Source organism: Excalfactoria chinensis, chromosome 7 (genome assembly GCF_039878825.1).
Source record: "Excalfactoria chinensis isolate bCotChi1 chromosome 7, bCotChi1.hap2, whole genome shotgun sequence".
NCBI classification, from domain to species: Eukaryota; Metazoa; Chordata; class Aves; order Galliformes; family Phasianidae; genus Excalfactoria; species Excalfactoria chinensis.
In genome coordinates, this window is record NC_092831.1 from 8,580,409 (window position 1) to 8,599,696 (window position 19,288).

The 19,288-nt window shown below is 40.7% G+C and overlaps 1 protein-coding gene across 8 annotated transcripts in view; it reads right to left on the reverse strand.

Annotated features, from left to right (window-relative positions):
* Window positions 1-19,288, reverse strand: part of KALRN (kalirin RhoGEF kinase) — a 435,213-nt gene that overhangs the window by 262,229 nt on the left and 153,696 nt on the right. The gene's annotated exons all lie outside the window — the stretch shown is intronic.

Below are 19,288 nucleotides of genomic sequence, written 5' to 3' on the forward strand. Positions count from 1 at the left end.
GCCAAGGATCACTTCAGTAACTAAAGCGTTAACATGTTTTAACTATTGCAATTGTTTATCCATCTCGTCTGAGGTTTGTTTACACAGCTTGAAAATGAAGCTGGCTGAGGACGTTTGTTATCAGTGTCACTTACTGGCTGTAATTGTTTGGTTCTTCACTACCAAGTTGAGCCTGAAGATCATCTTGTCAACAGAAACTGTTATCTGCTTTGTTAATATGCTTTCCAGTGCATTTGGAGGACAAGACAGTCCTTTCTTATAGACTTATGTATCAAATACTCTTGAACTTGCATTATTTTTTTTAAATATTGGATATTTCATACTTCTCAAAAAAATTGAGCCATGTTCATCATTCCAAATAGCATTCCAATTATCATTCCAATTACTTCCTGAACACTCAGACTGCCACCAGTGCTGTCCTGCACTCCCCAGTGGCTATGTCTGTTGGCTGTGCTAGAGTAGACCACCTGCCCACATATCCCTGCTGATCCTCACATCCTCTTACACACTGGTGCATCAACCAGCAGCAGGGAAAGACATATCCTGAGAGCACCATTACTCTGGAATAACAATTCCAGGAAAGCTCCCCCCAGAGAAGTTCAGCTACCTAAAATTCTGTATGTAGACAGGCTTCAGCCTAAATTTTTCCTTTCATGTTTTCTTACTTGGTTTCACAATGCTTTTCTTTTTGTAACTGGAAGAGAAACATTCATCCAGCCCCCATTTCCAAATAATCCTTCGTTTCTTACTTCGACCTAAGTTTGTTTCTTCTCTTGCAGCATCAAAAAGGAAATACTTATTGTCTTTTTTAAAAGGAGAAAGAAACCCAAGGCAGTTTCCAACTGGCTGGAGCTGGATGTAAAGCAGCAACGCAGAGAAATTTCAGTGACATCTTGTAAAGAGACTTGGAGCCAGTGAGGTCTGGTCAGAGACAAAGCTCCTGTCTCTGGTTTCCAGCCATTGCTCTTAGGGGACATGAGATGTGACTGCAAATGGCACTAAAATGCAGATGCCTGGACTGCACAATGTCCACATTCAACCCCTAGTTTTGGCCACTTGTCAACAGGAGGGAATAAAAAAAGCAGAAGAAAAATATTTTGGCTGAAGTTTACTGGTGCCAGAAAGGGTGCTTCTGCAAGTAGCTCATGCTGGTATTTTGATTTTTCCTTCTAGGAGAACAGTTCAGAAGTCAGAATGATTCTTCTGTATAATGCTGTGAGCTGGGAAGCACTCAGACACACCTTGATGTAAGAAAACCTATTGCCAATATTTAACCGTGGTCATCTGAGACCCAGAGTCTCTACAAGAGGTGCAGATCCTCTGCCAAGAGAATCTGTCAGGATTCAGGAGGGTCACCCCGTGTTGTCTCCTATTCAGGCAGGAATCGAAAATGTAGATCTCTGTCATCACAGACTGGACCGGATCTCTGCAGGCATTCATCTTCTTATTTAATTGAGCAAATAAACATTATTTGAGAAGTTTTCCTGTTTTCAAATAGCAAAGATACAAAACACAGCTGTGTCCAAGAATGCATGATTGCAGCTATGAAAGCCAAAGCTGGAGGATGAATATTACAATTTTTCACATTCCTATTAACTTTCTGCTGGTAAATGGTGCCTGCATACAAACCCATTTTTACCCGCTTCCCCTTTTGTTGTTGCAAATCTACTACGTTTGGGTCGATATTTGGCAGGCCTTCCATGAAACAGCTGATGAGATAAATACGAAATTAATCAAGGCTTTGTTTTTGTTGATGTTGGGCTACATTTAAAGATTTGTTACTACAACAAAGAGACATTCAGACAGCAAGTACCACTCAGCTCTCTCTTGAGCCTTTAAAGTCTTATATTTGGGATGAGTTAGCAGAAACAAAACAAAAAATGATTTACTAAATGGAAATGATATGTTATGTGCGGAAAAAAAAAATGTGTGTTGAAATATAAACACGCTGTTCTTGAAAAGGTTTGAGTGAACAGATCTACTGAAGAATATATTTGGAGATTCAAATTCATTGGATTTCAGGTGAGAAATAAATATGTAGTTGTGCTTAGCACAGCCAAACTTGTCAGACTTAATAAAAAAACAAATAAAAAAACCCAAAAACAAACAAACAAAAACCCACCAACTTTATGTCTGTATTTTAAGTACTTTCATAGTTGAGGTAAGGAGACCATAAAGTCCACTTCATGTGCAGTCACCATAACATTCAGCCTACAACACTGCCAGATTTTTATATAAGGTAAAGTATACTCAAACTGGGTAATGGCTGCTCAGGGCTCTTCGACCTAAGTTTCTGCTTTATCATTTTAAGACGTCAGTTACTTAAGAAGTGAGTTAAGTGAGAGCAGCAGCGGCTCCAGGAATTCGTCACCATAGTAAAACATTGTTACCCCAAAATGGAAAGTATCCAGATTGCAAATACATGCATTTCATTGAAACACATGGAAGGCAGAGTTACCCACAGTGGAAAGACCTCTTTTAGTACAAATAAGCCTGCGAGCATGTTTGATTCATGTGTATTTTGTTCAAAGTATGACTAATGTAGATTTAGGCAACAGACAGCAGCACCTGGTGAAATCCAATATATGTCCATAGACAGACATCGTGCCAAGTTCTGCACTGAAGTTAGCAGGTATAAGCACTCTGGGAATAACATACTTGATCCAGGGCTCAATTGAGCTCACAGACGAGTATAGGAAAAAATGCTCTTCAAAGATACTAAAATCACTGTCTCTAAGTAGTATTGACATTTCTTGCAGTAAAGCACTCATCAGACTTCATATGCTGCTCCTGGCACTACAGGAGAGCAATGTACATCCACGTAGTGAAGAGCTGTGACTGAAGTAAGGAATGAGGGTGAGGTGAGGAAAGACACTTTGATCCAAAATAAGATGTTTCATTAAGGTCGTATATTTGCATGAAAGCGTACTTAAAACCTGTAACAGGGCTTTATACCCTGTTTGGGCTTCTTCAGGTGAAACATCTTTATTTTTCATGTTGTTCCACAGCTTCCAAAAAGAAATAAATAGAATAGGGGGGAATTTCCTCAAAACAAAATATCTTTGTCAATCAAATATTTTGGAGGTGTTTTTGGTTGAGAAATTTCTGATGTTTGGGGATCTTTTTTTTTCTTTTCTCTTTTAAAACCTGCACTTCCAAAGAGCAGACAGACTCTTCCACAATTAAGTACCTATTTGCAGAGTGCAGAGTTCAGCCCGCGTGTTGCCTAGCATTAGTTATACAGCCACCGTTTGAGGGTCACAGGATGTTAGCTAGAGTCCATGTACTTGTTTTATTTAAGGCCACATGCTGAATTCAGGTACATCCTTTAGGAGGAAAGATGGAATACTAGAACCCACAAACTCTGTGGTTCCTGCAATGAGTCTGTTTTGCTAGTACAGTATGTGAGAATTTGAGTTCTGTTTGGAAACGTATGGTTAAAAGCTGACGTCTCCATTTTCCCCAGGTTGCACAATGGGGAGTTACCATGACCAATAAATCTAGTGGCACTCATTTCTTTTGAGCTCCACCCGCATACAAACAAAGCAATTCTTTGTAGTCACAGCGATTTATACCAAAATAGTTCACTTATCAGATAGATACTTCCTGCTGTGCCAGACTGGGTGAGGATAGGATGCATGGGGTATTACATGCAGAAGGGTTTGCTCTGAGGCTGCAGGATCAACCTATGTGAAAAGCTATGCTTGAAAAATCAAAATGTGTGCACTCCTCTACACGGCAGACTTTACACATTCTTTCCAATAACCACTACGATGACACAGAGAAGAAAAAGTCAATTTTTCAGAGCTCTCAAGAGACAGTGAATACTGATGTGTTATTTACAGCCCTATTTCAAACCATCTAGCTCAGGTCTGAATTTTTCCAAGTCTCTTAGCAAGAAGGACTAAGCCTTGCTAATGAAGCTACTTGACATGAGGTATCACTTATTACTTGAGTGGCGACATAAATAGATCAAAGCTATGCTAACTGAGCACAAACAAGTTGAGAGCTCAGTATTTCAAAAGGAATAGGACACCCAAAAGACACTGTTGGCCCCCAGACTGAGAAAGCTGCATCCAAAAATCTTCTGGAAAGTGCAGAAGAATCCAGCATCTGAATAACGAGGCCAAAAATTAGCAGTGTGTCTTGGCAATGTGTCTTACAGGCCTCAGTGAACTTCTGAGCTAACAGTCTGCCATCTTCCAAATAGCACGTGAGGTCTTTTTTTCATTGATCAGGCCTCACTGGAGGATGCTGTGTGCCATAGATGGCTGTGTTCTCTCCCCAAAGTTCTACAGTCCATTTCAATAAGGCACTTTCTCACCCTGATGGAAACTCCCATGTTGGCATCACAGCAGCACAGTTTTAAGGCTGCTCCATGTAGTCTTCTATGAAAATGCTCCTTATTATCCTGAATTTCCTCCATAACCTCTAATCATTTCTGTTCTCCATCAATACTTCTTCCCATCAGTCACCCCTAAACGAAAAAACCCTGAACAACCATTTCATCAACTAAAGCAGGTTCAGATAAATGCTCTGAAAAGTAATTGCTCCATTTTAGCTGCCTGCCCCTTTCCCGCTATTAGCTATATTGCTTCTCTGTCAAAAGCAGAATAAAACTCCACAGGCAAATCCATCAACAACTGCCACATGTAAATGTGCATCATCCTACTCAGGTCAAAAATTGCATACTCCTTTCCTGCTTTCAGACTTGAAAATTATATTGACAAATTAATGTATGCCAGGTTAGGAATGATGGGAGTCTACTAATTTTTACTCTTTACTGTAGATATCAGTCAGTCCACAGAAACAAAAATCACAGAGTAGATTCATGGAGCACTGCACCTGCAGATATTTGTCCTCATATCGACTGGCTCACTTGGTCTGGAAGAGATGCATCAAAGATATGTCACAAGCCACTTTTACCTCACCAGCCTAATCATTCCCCTATCTGTACGTTAAGCCAGTGCCATATAACACAGTGTGTAAGAATGGGCCTAATACAGCAGGTTTCTGTTACAAGATGCCCTGACAGTCACAGCCACAGGGCAACAAGTGTTAAGAACAGTAAGCTTTTCACAGGCACTCCAAAGTCTGTAGCTGATGCTCATGAGGGACACAACGCCCACTACAAGAAAAGCCTGCCTGGTATATATGCAAAACCATGACAGACACCAAGAAAAGACAAAGAGTTGCAGGAAGCTTCCTTACAATTATCACTTCACTGCTTATTCCTTTCCAATATCTAGCTACAGCACTGCAGTCCTGAACACAGGGTCCTAGATGGGGTTGATTGTCACTTACTAGTGTTTCTATGTTGTAGCTCACCTCTACATCAGCTTTTCCAACTGTAAAATGAGTCTTCCAATATTTTTTCTTTACCGAGAAAAATGAATTATCCCATTGAATAATATTTATGATATTTTCAGGCACAGATAGGGTAAATAATTGCACGAGAATTATAAGCTGAAAATAGTCATGGCTGCTTCATGGTTAATTCACAGAAGCTTCAGAGAGAGCACTTAATAATCTAAGCATGTGCTGATCTGTCCATGCTGGGCTATATTCTCCATTACACGTGTGCTGATTTTATATAGGGGGCATTTATTACTTTATACATATGCTTATCTAATTGCACTGAATACACATGCTTTATTAAACTCATAAATGAGCACGTTTATGAGTCTATGTGAAAGTAGAGCCCTTCATATTTTATTTATAAGGTGAGACAATAGAACTGCATTGACATAGAACATCCATTTAATTCAGAGGATTTAGGGTTGTCCCACAGATTTTGCTATTTTTTGCCAGAATCAAAGCTTTTGGTTTTTTAATTAGATTTCCAGCCCATCTGCTTGCAAAGATAGCCTTGACAATATAAACTAATGCACATTTGTCTTGCTGAGTCTGCAGCCAGTGGAAAGAAACAATGAGCCTAGAACAGTGAACGTCCCCTCCATCTTATTGGGGTGTTAAATAAAAAGCCAGTTCTGACTGCCTAAATATCACGCTTTTTAACTAGTTCCTTGCTGTTCATTTTGCCACCTAACCTATGAATAAAATGTTTGTCAAAGCCCTTAATTATTCACATAATCTCGCATCTATTTTGATGACTCTGCTGTACAACTCAGGTTGTCAATCAGGACAAGACAATTACCTGACCAAATCTGCAAGATTTCAATTAAAATAAGGTATTTTCTATCTTTCGTGAATGTGTGGATTAAAAGCACTGATCACAGCATAATCAGACAAATCATAGTAGAAGCCTGGAATGGAAAAGTTTGCAACCTCACAATTATTGGCATTTGATATGGAACCCACAGGAGCAATAGTGTAATAAATAGTCCTAAATGCTTTATGTTATAGCTAAGGAGAACAGAATAAAAGATGTCTGTTGCTATGGCACACTTTACAAACAGCATACAAAACAAAGCTCACATTGACTTTTTCCTACCACTTGAAAGTAATAAGAATATTACACTGGGCACCTAAAAGAATGACTCTGCCAATTCAAAGCATGTTAAAATCACCCACAAAGTTCACAGCTCTTAAAATAACTGACTATTCCAATGTTTTCTGTAATTACTGATCCTTAACTTAACTTACTGTTGCAGTGCTCCTTGATGTTATCTATCTTAAAATCACTGATGATGCATTTTTGTCAGTCAAGCAAGTTCACATTGGTTATTGATGTCAGAAGACAAAGAGGTGAGATTGACACAGAGTTTCTGACAGTGGGTGCTGCCTGTTCTATCATACTGTGAGGACACTGCATGGATGCAGCCATATCCTGGTGCTGTGTTTTTAAAGGACAGCAATGCGCAGTGAGTGCACTTCCATAATCTTATGGACTGTCTGATAAAAATATCTTCCATCTGGTTCCTGTTTATGTAGCTGTTCCTCACAATATAAGGAGCTTGATTAAGCAATTACGATGGTGCATGAAGCACATGCTTACACTTGTTGGATACAGATAGAGATACGTGTACACTTGACTGATTTGCTGGAGGAGGATCGCAATCCTTAAACAAGAACTAGGAAAGGACGTGTGAAGTAGCAGCCTGCAGGCCAGGCAGGCCTTTTCCTGCTTCGGTTGACCTCTTGCATCTCATTCCAAGGTTATTGTAGTGAATTAAGACGTTGACATCCGCCTTCCATTTGTGAGTAACAGCAGATACGGTGAATGCACATTTCCACCTTAATGATTTCCTTCTTAAGTCCCTGATGATTTACATAATGCATAAATGTATTTGTTCTGCAATAAGATGTTCTTTGAAGTGAGAGAGTTATGGAAAAGTGAATAGCTCCATAGACAGAGTAGTATTCTGCTGCAGTCTTCTGTTTTGAGATAAATTTCTTGACTGAGGCTGTTTTCAGAACAGATGTGTATTTCCAGTACATTTAGATACTGCTGAAGTCATCTGTAGCCTGGAAGAATCCACAGATGACACCCTACCGTTTTAACAGAAGGCATCTGTAAGTTAGGAAGAACTAACAGCTTGACAAGTTAAATCAGATCACTGATAAAATGACCAGATATATTAATTTAAATCCAATTACTTCAAATACACCAAAAGCATCCTGTTATTTCATACTTTGCTCTTCCTTCTACCCCATACAGTTTATCATCAGCTTTATTAAAACTTGACCAACATTTGCATCTATCTGATATAAAACATAAGTTGCCCCATCCATTAATTTTCAGACTGGAAGAACAAACCTACTTTATGGCAGCACTGCCATAACCGGTTACACCATCTTTTGCCCTGAAAGATCTTAAAGAGTTTTGCCATGGTTAATTAGATGTTAAATGAGCCAGTTTTTAATATGATGCTTTAAAATACTTCACACAACAACAAAAGCAGAAGGAACTGCTTTTTTATGTTGGACTTAGACAAAGAATAAAAAACACCATGGAATATCTTTGACAATTTCCTTTGAAATGGAACTTAATTCCTGGCCAGGAAGATGAGAAAAAGGAGAAAAAATAATAAGGACTATTATAGCCAAAAAATGTTCGCAGGTGCGGGAATTAAACATTTAACAGCATCTCTAATTACACATCAGATTTTTGGCATTTTTTCATGGCAGCATGAACACAGCTCAAGATCTTTTGTTCATGTATGTCCTCCCATTAAAAAAAAATAAAAAGGCAAAAATGTGCTTCCATTTATAAAAACAATTTTAAGTCAATTACACCTTTAGTGGGCATAGCGAGCACTACACTGTCAGCATGCACTTCATCTTCTGGAAACACTGGCTTAACACCAATAATGTAAGTACAAGAATGGAGATGATACGTTTGCACTGGTACTGCATCTGATGCATTTATTTGATTTATATTGCTCCAATTTCTATACCTTAGTGAAGCAAGTCTACTTTAATCTACCAGTGCCAGGGGAATGTAAAAAGTACGTATACTAAAAAGAGAAAAAATAGAATTTCATTCACTAAGAGAAGAATTTCCAAGCATGGTGTCAAAGTTTGAGCAGGTAGATCCCCAAGTGGCTTCTTTCTCAAAGGCACTGAGTTGATTTTACCTAATGAAAGTGTGTGCCTTACTCTTATAATTGGTAGTACCCAACAAGTCATCAGAAAAGTGTTACCAATACTAATATAACACAGATGCAATTTTAACAGCCCATAAAACTACAGAGATGAAGTTTTCTATAGAATTCATTCCTAAATGAAAACCCCTGGAAACGTTTTCAGCTGATCCTATTTTCCTGACACCTACCATACACCACCTGACACCGCAAAATGGCTGGGGAGGCTGTTCTGGAACTTAAGAAGAAACTGAGATTTCCAGTAAGCCCGGTAAGCGTGAGGTGATAGAGCAACTGAGGTCTGCCCTGAGAAGAAAGCAACCCTAAGGAAAGAGCACGTACTGCCAGTGTATTTGGTTCCTAGTCTAACAGTTCATTAACAAAGCAGAACTTCCAGACATTCTTCCTATGGGTAAGATTGTTCATTACTTTCCTACATAGCTGCTCTTTTAATTGGATGTTGGAATGGACTGGCAGGTTCTTCCCACAAATCTCCAGTGGGAAGCAAAGTCTAAACTAATCTGTGATCCCAGAGATGTTTGCTTCTCCAGATGCAGTTTCTGAACTAAATTACCAAGGTTGTAAAAACAGGAAAATGGAGAAATAAGGAGACATAACCACAAAATTGGATGTGATTAATCAGTACTCAAAGTGGTCAGTTCTGTCTTGACAATGGAGTTAAAAAATATTCAAGAAAAAGTACATATGGCATATTTGATTAAAACATAGACTAACTGTTCATTAACAACGTAGCATTTCCAGTCATTCTTTCTATGTTGAAGATCATCTATTAGCTTATCAGGTACTTGCTTTTCATTTAAACGTTGTTTTGGAATTACTGTTCTTCCCCTACACTCACTGAATGGCTAAATTGTACATTTATAATGAGGAGCTTTTATCAAGCCCTTTTTCTAAGTTCAGATGATGCAGTGCTCCCAATGCAGTAATGGGAATGGTGGCTTTAAAGAATTTTCCCCCCAGAAATGAGAGATCTTATCAGTGTTTACTATTACACGGATCTGTATTTTAGCCTCACGTAGCATAACTATGACAAAAGTTTACCACTATTTGTACCCTCAGTTAATGATTCATACCGCACATGATGTCATGATGTAGAATATTGACAGCACAAAACCATGACAAATGTCTGTCTTCAAGGAGTGAAAATATTAGCTAATTCAGTTTCCAAAACCTTGTGAAGTTCCTTCTTCATGGACTGATACATTCACAGTTATGCAGTTAATATAAGAGAGAAGATAACTTGAACCCAGAACTAAAACTCAGGAAATTCTGGTTCTATCTTTCCCCTGAAGTTCCAGGATGGCACCTGCCTCAGTGCTGATGTGACCTAAATGGGTGGCCTAAATCAAACCTGAGGATTCCATCTGATTAACTTCTACAAAGATCACAAAAGATATAACCCAAGCTGCTAAAACACACCATCTTTAGTTGGTGGTCTAAGTGGAATTGCTAAGGCTACTAAAAAGGAAATACAGTTTTAGTCTCACTTTAGGACTGGAACACAGTAGAAAAACAGTGGAAGGGAAAAGTGACATTGCAGAAGACTTTGATCTCTAGGGCTGTCAAATGTTGAATCAAATAAGACTGAGATAGAAGAGACCTATTTAATCGTCATAGGTGGGGATGTTGTACATGAATCTACTGTTCACGTAAACATAGTTCAAGGAATATTTGAAAGTATGGAATGAAAAAGTCTCCATCCACTATTATCAAAGGTAAGATGCTGGATACCTTTTTCATGTGATGTACAAAGGGTAAATAGATGAATTATGTACAGTAAGCCTACCTAAAGTTCTCTGAGGGCAAAGCCTTTTGTTCCTAGTGAGATGTGATGTTCATCTGTGCAGCTGCTTAATCACAGAATACCTTGGGATTGAAAGGACCTTTAAAGACCATCTAGTTCCAGTCCCCCCGCTGTGGGCAGGGACATCTTCAACTAGATTCACTTGCTCAAAGCCCCATCCAATCTGGCTATGAACACTTAATTAATACCATTCAACAGCCCTTTCATTGTTCATCCTTGAGATGAAACAAAGTATTGAAAATTATTTTGACTGTTGTTCTTCAGGACCACCTGAATTGGAGTTCCAAAGTACCACAGCCTCATGTATTTGTTGGCCCAGATGAGGGCTGTTCTTCACAGCTATTACTCAAGAAAGAGTTGCTCATCTAGTCACAGATATGCTTTACTGTGTCATTGGAGGAATTACTGCTGATTGGTTGAATTTAATGCATTGAAATAAGCGGCCTTGCTCCAGGATTAGTTTGATTCAATGTGTACTTTAAAATGCCATAAAATTCCTGCTAAGTGTCCCAACAATCACCTTATTAATGCTATGCCAACATATATTTTATTCGTACTCCTTACATGAATACATTTAATACCTTCTTGGATCCTTGCCCCTGGTTAGGACTAGAGGAGGCAGAAAAGCTGATATTTAGTGGTCAAAGGTTTTTAATGAGTAGATCTTTCAAACTGAATTTCAAAGTAATATTTATTTGATCCTCAATGACAACATCAATAGCAGAAGCATCTGGCCAGCCAGATGCTCAAATAAATAAATTAAAACCGAAGCTTAACTAACCCTTTTATTAAAAGACTAAGAGATTATCTTCTTGTACTCCCATGGGGAACAGGGTAAAAGAGGAGAGCTGCATCATATCCACATCATATACACCATGAAGTAGTGCACATAAAATGCATGTGAAAGCAGCCTAAATTTGCCTAGCGATGAACTGCTGCTGCTGTTACAACTTTCAGAGAGATGCACTTACTCTATACAGCCAATACTTCACTTTGATCTTTACTCAACGACTTTAACAGAAAGGATCACTCAGAGAAGATGTCCCTTGCAAATACTACACTGGCCCTATAGTAGGATCCTATTTTCTTTTGCTTGCATTGCACTGGGGAGATGGGGCGATGTGGAAGAGCAAGGAAGTGTGAGAGGCTTCAATGAATGCAGCTGCAGGAGAAGGGAAAGTTGTTCTGGTGGTTTGGCTTTTTGTAGAAACGTACCATAAAGGAACCTGCTAAAATTACATCACTGGAAAATTCTCCAGAGGTTAAGGTTTTCCTCTAATGTTGGACATCAAATAAATCCCTGTGTACACAGGCAAGAAAACCAATGCTTTCTTCCTAATAGTAGAAAAGTACACTGTGGTAAATATTGCAGACCAGACAATACGTGCTGAGCTGAAAGCAGGTTTGAATTACACCTCTCCACCTTTTGGGGGGCATGTGGAGAACCTTCTAGAATTATATTTTAGCATGTATGGTTTTATTCTGGATTAAAGTATTTCTCTCTTTCTTTTTCTTTATTTTTCAATCAAAGAAGCCTAGCAGCCTCACACCGCATAGTTACAATTATATTTTGCTGCATACAGTGTTACAGAATCCATAGGGAGCTCCAGAGCAGTGCCAGGATCCAAAAGGAAAACATTAAACTCAGCAGACTGACTTTGTTAAGAGCACCTTGTGGAAAAGGAGAAGAAACCACTGATGAGATTTACAACTGCCTACCAGACTCTTGGATGCTGATTCCCTTTGGAAACATCAAAGAACTGAACATCTCAGCCTCTGAGACAAGTTTTGCCAGTCTCAACCCATACTTTCCATGCTGTAAGAGCATCAGCCTGCTCAATGCCACATGTTACCATGAACTGGTCCTTGCTCTATTTTAGTATGATCTGATTTTCTAAGACCATAAACCAGCATGCACTTTCAGAAGCAATGAAACTGCCAGGCCACTTTGGTGGTGGCTTGAGCACTGACTCTCTAATGATGAAGTTTCCCTCTTCTAGAGCTTTTCGGCTCTGGAGATATCCCCTCTACCTCCATTCTCTAAGAAGGCGTGAAGTCCTAATTAGTGTCCACCCTTCTTTCTCAGTGGACACTAAATAGGTCTCTTTTACTTGATCCAGTGGTCGAATCTCATTAAACTTATAAGAATTTAGTTTTCTTAAGACTCTTCTCTGACAGATTTGGTTTAAACAGTGACTGACAGACAGCATGTTTGCATAAGCATTGTATCATTTGGAGACAAGGCTAAAAATACATTCCTGAAAGCACATCGTCAGTCCTCCTCAAAGCTGTGCATTAGGGAATCCAGGCATTGAGCAGCATCCACAACACCTCCATCCATCCCATGAGGATAAGGACAAGGCAGTCTGGCTCTGCTTCTCTGTCTCCCATTTTTTGCACAGAGTTGCATCCATTCTCTATGGGACTTTAGAAGAGCTTTCCATTGACGTTAAAACATCTTTGACAATATTCCCGTTACAAAACAGACTGCAAAGCACAGTGGCGGTTTTCCTGCTCCTAAAGACATCCATGAAGAGGGTGGCACAAAAGACTTCCAAATTACAATGATTTCTGAGAGTGAAACGGATGTAGCACGTACTGGAGTTACTGATGAGGAACACAAGCACCCATGCTGGAATGAGACAAAACCATTTTATAGTCGCTGTAAAAGCCGTAGGAAAGAGAGCACCAAAAAGAAAAGTGAGGATTGGCTGAACTGCTGCATATTCTGCTGACAGCTTCAGCAGGGAACCACAGGGAAGGGAACTGGTGCAGCTCCACTGCCAGCATGCCACTCCCACAAAAGGTCTTTCTCTGCTAATTTTAGCATTTCTGAATTACTGCTCACATTGGCACAGAGCTGCCTTCTTCATGGAGTCTCCAGGTCTCTTTGCCTGCACCTCTGAGTGCTGCAGAGCCACTGATCTGATGGCTAAGAAGCCTCTTAGGAGTACAGAAAAGCCTTAAATCAGCACTAGTGTGGGGCAGTGCAGTGCAGTGCAGTGCAGTGAAGCATGCTGCAGGTACCCCAAACTGCTTGTCAGCCGTTGAAGAAGAAAGAGGATGGAGAAAATGATGCTCTGACTAAAATTACAGTGGGTTGTGGTGGCCACCAGCTTCCTCAGCAGTGAGTTATATCCCAGCTTACCAGGGTTTTTCTCACTTGTCTCCATCAACTCTGCTCCCTCCTCTAGGCAGCAAACGCCGGTATGATCAACATGCAAAAGCCATTTAGCAAAGAGAAACAATGCTGATCTAATCCCCAGATTGAGGGCTTGGATGGAGCTCAAAAAGCAGAGCAAGGCAGCAGAGCTCTACGTGAGGCAACTCAGGGCTGGGATCAGGCTCAGACCCTGATGGCGTCACTGGGTCATAGAGGCTCCAGACTTTGGGGCTGGAAGCACCTCAGGGTGCAGGTAGGGCAGCAGCTGCCACAGAGAGAGCAGTGAAAAGTTTTGTCTGCACCTGGTTTGGGTTCAGACAGTTCAAAGGAAATACACTGCTTCAAATGTGCTCTCGTTCATGGGGCTGTACATGGTGAAGGGCCTTTTCTGAGAGAGTGAAGTCAGGTGTGGTGATGCTGTGGAGCTGCAGCCCGTGGGCTTCCCATTTCTTGCTCAGCGACCATGAGAAAATGGGGACAGAGGAGAAGGGCTTGCTGCTGTCCTTCTGGCTGCTCTGAACCAACAGTTTGAGGGAGGGCCAGACCAATAGCACCAAAAGGCAGTGAAACCAAACTGGCTAGAGATGCTTCCTTTGCCATGTGGGAGAAGCACAAAGTAAAACAGCAACCTTTTATTTCATGGGATTTGTTCCCCTTGGAGCCTGATCTGCTGACTCGGCTGAGGAAGGCATGACTGAGCTCCCACTGAGCTGGAAAAGCAGCACGGCGCCGGGAAAAGGAGCTTCTCTTCCAGACTCGTGCATTTGCTTTGTGTGTTAAACGCAGCCAGCAGGGCTAACCTCTGCAATCCAAAATCTTCAAATCAGCAAGCTGCTAAGGAATCTTTATGTTGGAGGTATCAGATAAACCAGAAAGAACCCAACATGCCTTTGGAATCTCAGCAGGAGCCTGCATGGTTGGCAGTAAGAAAGAAGTGGACACCCCTCTACCCGATGTAAAAAAGAACAATTGCCTTGGAAATCAATCAGAGACAATAAATGAGAGATTCCTTGATATCTGTTTTCAATTGCAGGTTTACAGTAAAAAAAAATTAAGCAGATGATTAAAATGCTTAAAAACACAAAGACAAGTTGAAATCCTTCTTTCTCTGTATGTGGTAATCAGTAATTTCAATTATTTATCAGAATACAATTAATAGAACACAGAATGGGGCTAGCTACTGTATAAAAATGAAGAAACATCAGAGACATTAGTGTAAAAAAAGCAACAGGTTTTAAGTCCTTCAAAATTTGTATTTTCTATGGTGGTTGTTTTTTATAACAAATAAAAGATCCAGTCCTGAAATAGCGCTGACTTATTATTGTTTAATTTTTCAGCCTCTGAATTTATGTTCTGAAATGATGCAATAGAATCTCCCTGGGTTTGTCTCAATATTGACATTATGTTACTATGATTCGCCTTTATTTTACAAGACATTTCCATCAGAAGGATAAGAGACGCTTCTGCTAGGCCAGTTGGAATGTATTGGATGATCTCTGGTACAAGCGATAAGCAGAGCTCAGCTTGCCCTGCCTTTTATTAATCTTCAGAAGAAAAATGCTACGTGAGCTGTGCAATTCACAGTACATTACCTACAAAGCTCAGCATCGTGCTATTTGAGTTGTTCATCACAAAACCAGTCTGAAAACACTTGTACAACTAACCAGCTGGAAGGCAGAGCTATTCTCAGCAGCAAACAGAGCTGGAGCTGCTCTGAGAGCGGTCCTATCTCCCACAAAAGGCAGAGAAATAGAGGACATTTGCTTTAGATTCTGAGCTTTGCAAGATCAGTCCTTATGCTATCCAGAAACCGGCAGCAGGAAATGAAGGCAGGAAATAACTTGGAAATTGATATGGAAAGTCCACATTTACCTTAGGTTTGGACAAAACACTGTCAGAAGAGAGCCTGAGCAGCTATTATCCCTCTGCTGAAAAACAGGAGCAACAATAAGTGGGTCATTCCCCATACCCCTGTTGATGCTCTCTCTTTCTAGGTCCACATTTTCTGGTAGCTTTTGGTTACAGGCTAGAGATATAGAGACTTACTGCAGAATACAGACATCAATTACAACATCCAGATATCTAGGAATAAAATGTCACATGCAGTTCCCATCAGGACATTAGCACAGCTGGTAGGAGATCAGAGATCCTCTTCGGAGAGCTGACTTACAACAAGAGATAAAGACGTAACTTGGCGCTGATTGTGTAACTTGGTCCTTATGTGGTCAATAAGCAGATATGGGTACAAAACAGTGATATGGTCAGAAGCCCTTTCAAAGGGCACGAGATGAGGCTCCTGGTCACTTCCACAGAAGCTTTCCAGTCACTAGTGGATGGTGATTAGTAACAGCATCACATACCTATGCCATGCACAATGGATTTGAATTGGCTATCAAGTGGTGAAAGGCTCTTACACCCACTAGCATTCAAGTCAGCTACATACTTCTAATGAGCTTCTTTCTCCAAAATGCGTACCTTTTTTAAAAAAAATCAAATTATGTCTGAAGCAAATATTAAACCTCCATTAGCATGATTAGCTTCAGTTCATTTGTTAATGTGGTATTTTGATGAAACTGTACAGCGGAATAATTATCTCACACGTGACACCAGATATTTAGTTACCCAAATTATTATGAAGTCCTTGGTGTTACTTTTTAAATACACGAATATTTTTATAGATCCACAACGGCTTCCAGCAAAAACAATCCCCAAAAGCTTCTTTTGTGCTAGGATCATGTCACTGAAAGTAGAGCTGTAGGGTTTAATTCCTATCAATGAACAAAATGAGTTTCACATTACTCCTGGCCAGAGGAGCTAATACACACAGTACCACAGGTCATCAGAAGAGCTTAAATGAAATCCAAGAGTGTTGAGTATTGCCACATTTTGCCAACCCACGTTGTTCTTTCCATTTTAAAAAGCCCCAATCATTCAACTCACTTTTAGCTGCACTTCTGCAGTTCTACTGATCCTAGCACCTTTAATCCGGCTCAGGCAGCTCTGAGAAGCTGTTCAAACACATGGGGCTGCCCCTTGGAAATACTTTGCTACCGTTACGAGTCCTGGGTGTCCCCCAGAGCTGGGAAATGTTTGAGCAGGTTTTAAACAGGGGACAAATAAAAGTGGATGTCTTTAAAAATACAGGCCTCTGAGGCATCTTGGGTTTCCTCCTCTGTGGAGGGCTCAGAAGGCTGCTTATCTTGGCTCTGAATCGGATTGATGTGTTCAGCCGGAAGATTCACTGTAGCTGACAAAGAACACTTCCTTCATGGTATTGCTCCGCCACGCAGGGAAATTACTCAAGCTAATAATATTCCATCTCCTTGTTATCCTCCTATAGCCCATGCATAACTTAATTCTATGCATAACTTAATTCTTAATTCCAAAGGGCTCACAGCTGAGATTGGCCTGGTGCTAGTTTCATTTACACACATATAAATCAAAACTCACTCTACAGGAATAGATGGTTCTACATCGGTCTTAAGACATAAAATCTCCAGCAAGGCCAGAAAATTCCCCCTTACTGAACCAGATCAGCTCCCCTGATCATAAACATGATGTTATCCTAGATTCAGCCAAGCCCTCCAAATTTCTAAACACTGCATCCCAGTTAAATTTACATGTAAATGGGAGCTATCCTGATTCACATGATGTACAACTTTGCTTATCTAGAAAGCATTTGTGAAAACGTGGAACAAGCTAAAAACAGCAGAACAGTAGGGACCTGCCATCCATGGCAATTATCTTCACTTCTAATGAAAAGCATCTTAGTTTCTTAGTAACTAATTGTACTGCAGCAGTTTGGAGAATAGGACCTCCCAGTATGCCTGCAAGAATCAGTGTACAGCTGCCAACCAGCCAGCCTCTCACCTCCCCCTCCTCATACCTAACAACACTGGATCAGGATCAGAAGTTCCCAGACATGAAGCCTTACCCCGACACAGCAGCCCTCAGCTGGGTGAGAAACCCCACTGACTTCGGGCACCCGCCTGACCGCCGCTCCGAGCGCAATGAAAGCACTCACTATTCTGCTCTACCTCAAACACACATTGCTGCTTTCAGAAGACCCACATTATTATTCTGTTTCTGAAGGAGGAATTATGGAAAGCTGAATCAGAAACTTTGAGAGCTGCTAGCAAGAACCAGGTTTTACTTACCCTAATCTATCATCATATTTCATCACCCATCTCATACCTGTGCCCAGCTCCCAGCAATGTGCCACCTCTGCCCCTCCATTAAGATATAAAACCGGGGTTAAGTGACAGATAGTATCAATGTGGAGAGCAATCTGTCTCACTCAAAAAGCACCGCAGTGGGAATAAAGAAAGGGTTATTATACTGGTGTCAATAAGATAAATTACAGCCCTTCTTTTCTCTCTTTTTTTTTTTTTTTTCATTTCATGAAAGAGAATTTTTAGTTTTCCAACTATCAGAGAATCTCTTCCCCTTTCAGCACTCTGAACATCAGAGTAGTTTCTCCTGACATCATATCCACAGTCTCAGCTAATGGAACTGCTTGTTCTGTTGGATGAAGGATGCAGCTATTCATTACAGCAGTCACCTTGGAATAGATAGGACCTGGGAGCCAGTGATATGAATTCAGGCTGCTCCTTGCATTTATTTTTTTTTTCCAAAAAGTAAATAAGTTTGAAAGCTCTGCTGGTTGCCCTTGCTACAGTGAGCAAAACGTTAGGGGAAAATGAGTGTTCTGTGTTTCCACGCACTGCCCAGGTTACACAGTCCCACGTGCCAAAACCTTGAAGGTTATGATCACTTTTTCCTCCCACCACAGTGAGTTCAGCTGAAGCACCATACATAGCATGACCAGGAGGAACCTAAGAAGGTCACCTGCTGGTTCATCCCTTCTTCATAACATTTATGCCCATGCCAAAGGTTTGCATACAGAACCAATTCAGCTTATCAGTAAAACCTTGATGAGCAGAAGTCCAATGCAGCAAGAAATGCATTGCCTGCGGCCTTAATAAGTCCTGTCAGCAGGAGATGACACTGGCAGAGCCAGTAGATGTGCCTTCTTTTGCCCCTAAATCTCTGCTGCCCACTGCACGCCCTCATTTCTCTTCTGTACCAAATGTAGAGTTTTCTATGCACATCAAGTGCTTAAGGAACTGGGTGCTCTTCTGAGCCAATTACCTCTTGATATCCAGATAAAATCAGACCCTCCCATTTCAGAGGGTAACTTTTCACTCTTTGCCATAACATAAGCATTACTGGATGGGCTCTATCCCAGGATGAAAAAGAAGGAATTCCTGGGGGTGCATCATTGCAAATATGAAGAGTCCTTCTCAACTCCACACTCACCCTGGGGTACCCCTCACCCACTGTGAAGGTTACTGGGTGAGGATAGTGGATAGGCTTGAAAATAGGGAAAGGATTTTGGACCATGCACAGCTTTGTGATCTCTGGCATTAAACATTGGCTCAGAAACACTTACCAGGGCACTGAGCCCTACAAACTGTCTCCTAAAGCATGCAAAGATTAATATGCAATGGCAATAGAGCTGTATTCCAGCATTCCTGGGAAAGAGATGGAGACCTGCATCATCCAGACCTGCAAGAACCATGGGCACTAATGTAGGGAAAGGCACTTACTAGCAGAGCTGGCCTGCATGCAGAGCCACCTGAAGCAATTCTCTTTGCAAACTGCCCCTTTGGTTCACCCACTTTCCTTCTCAAGCTTGGAGAGAATTCAGGAAAGTGTCAGAGCCTCCAAACACTCCTCCCTTTCCCATTCTCT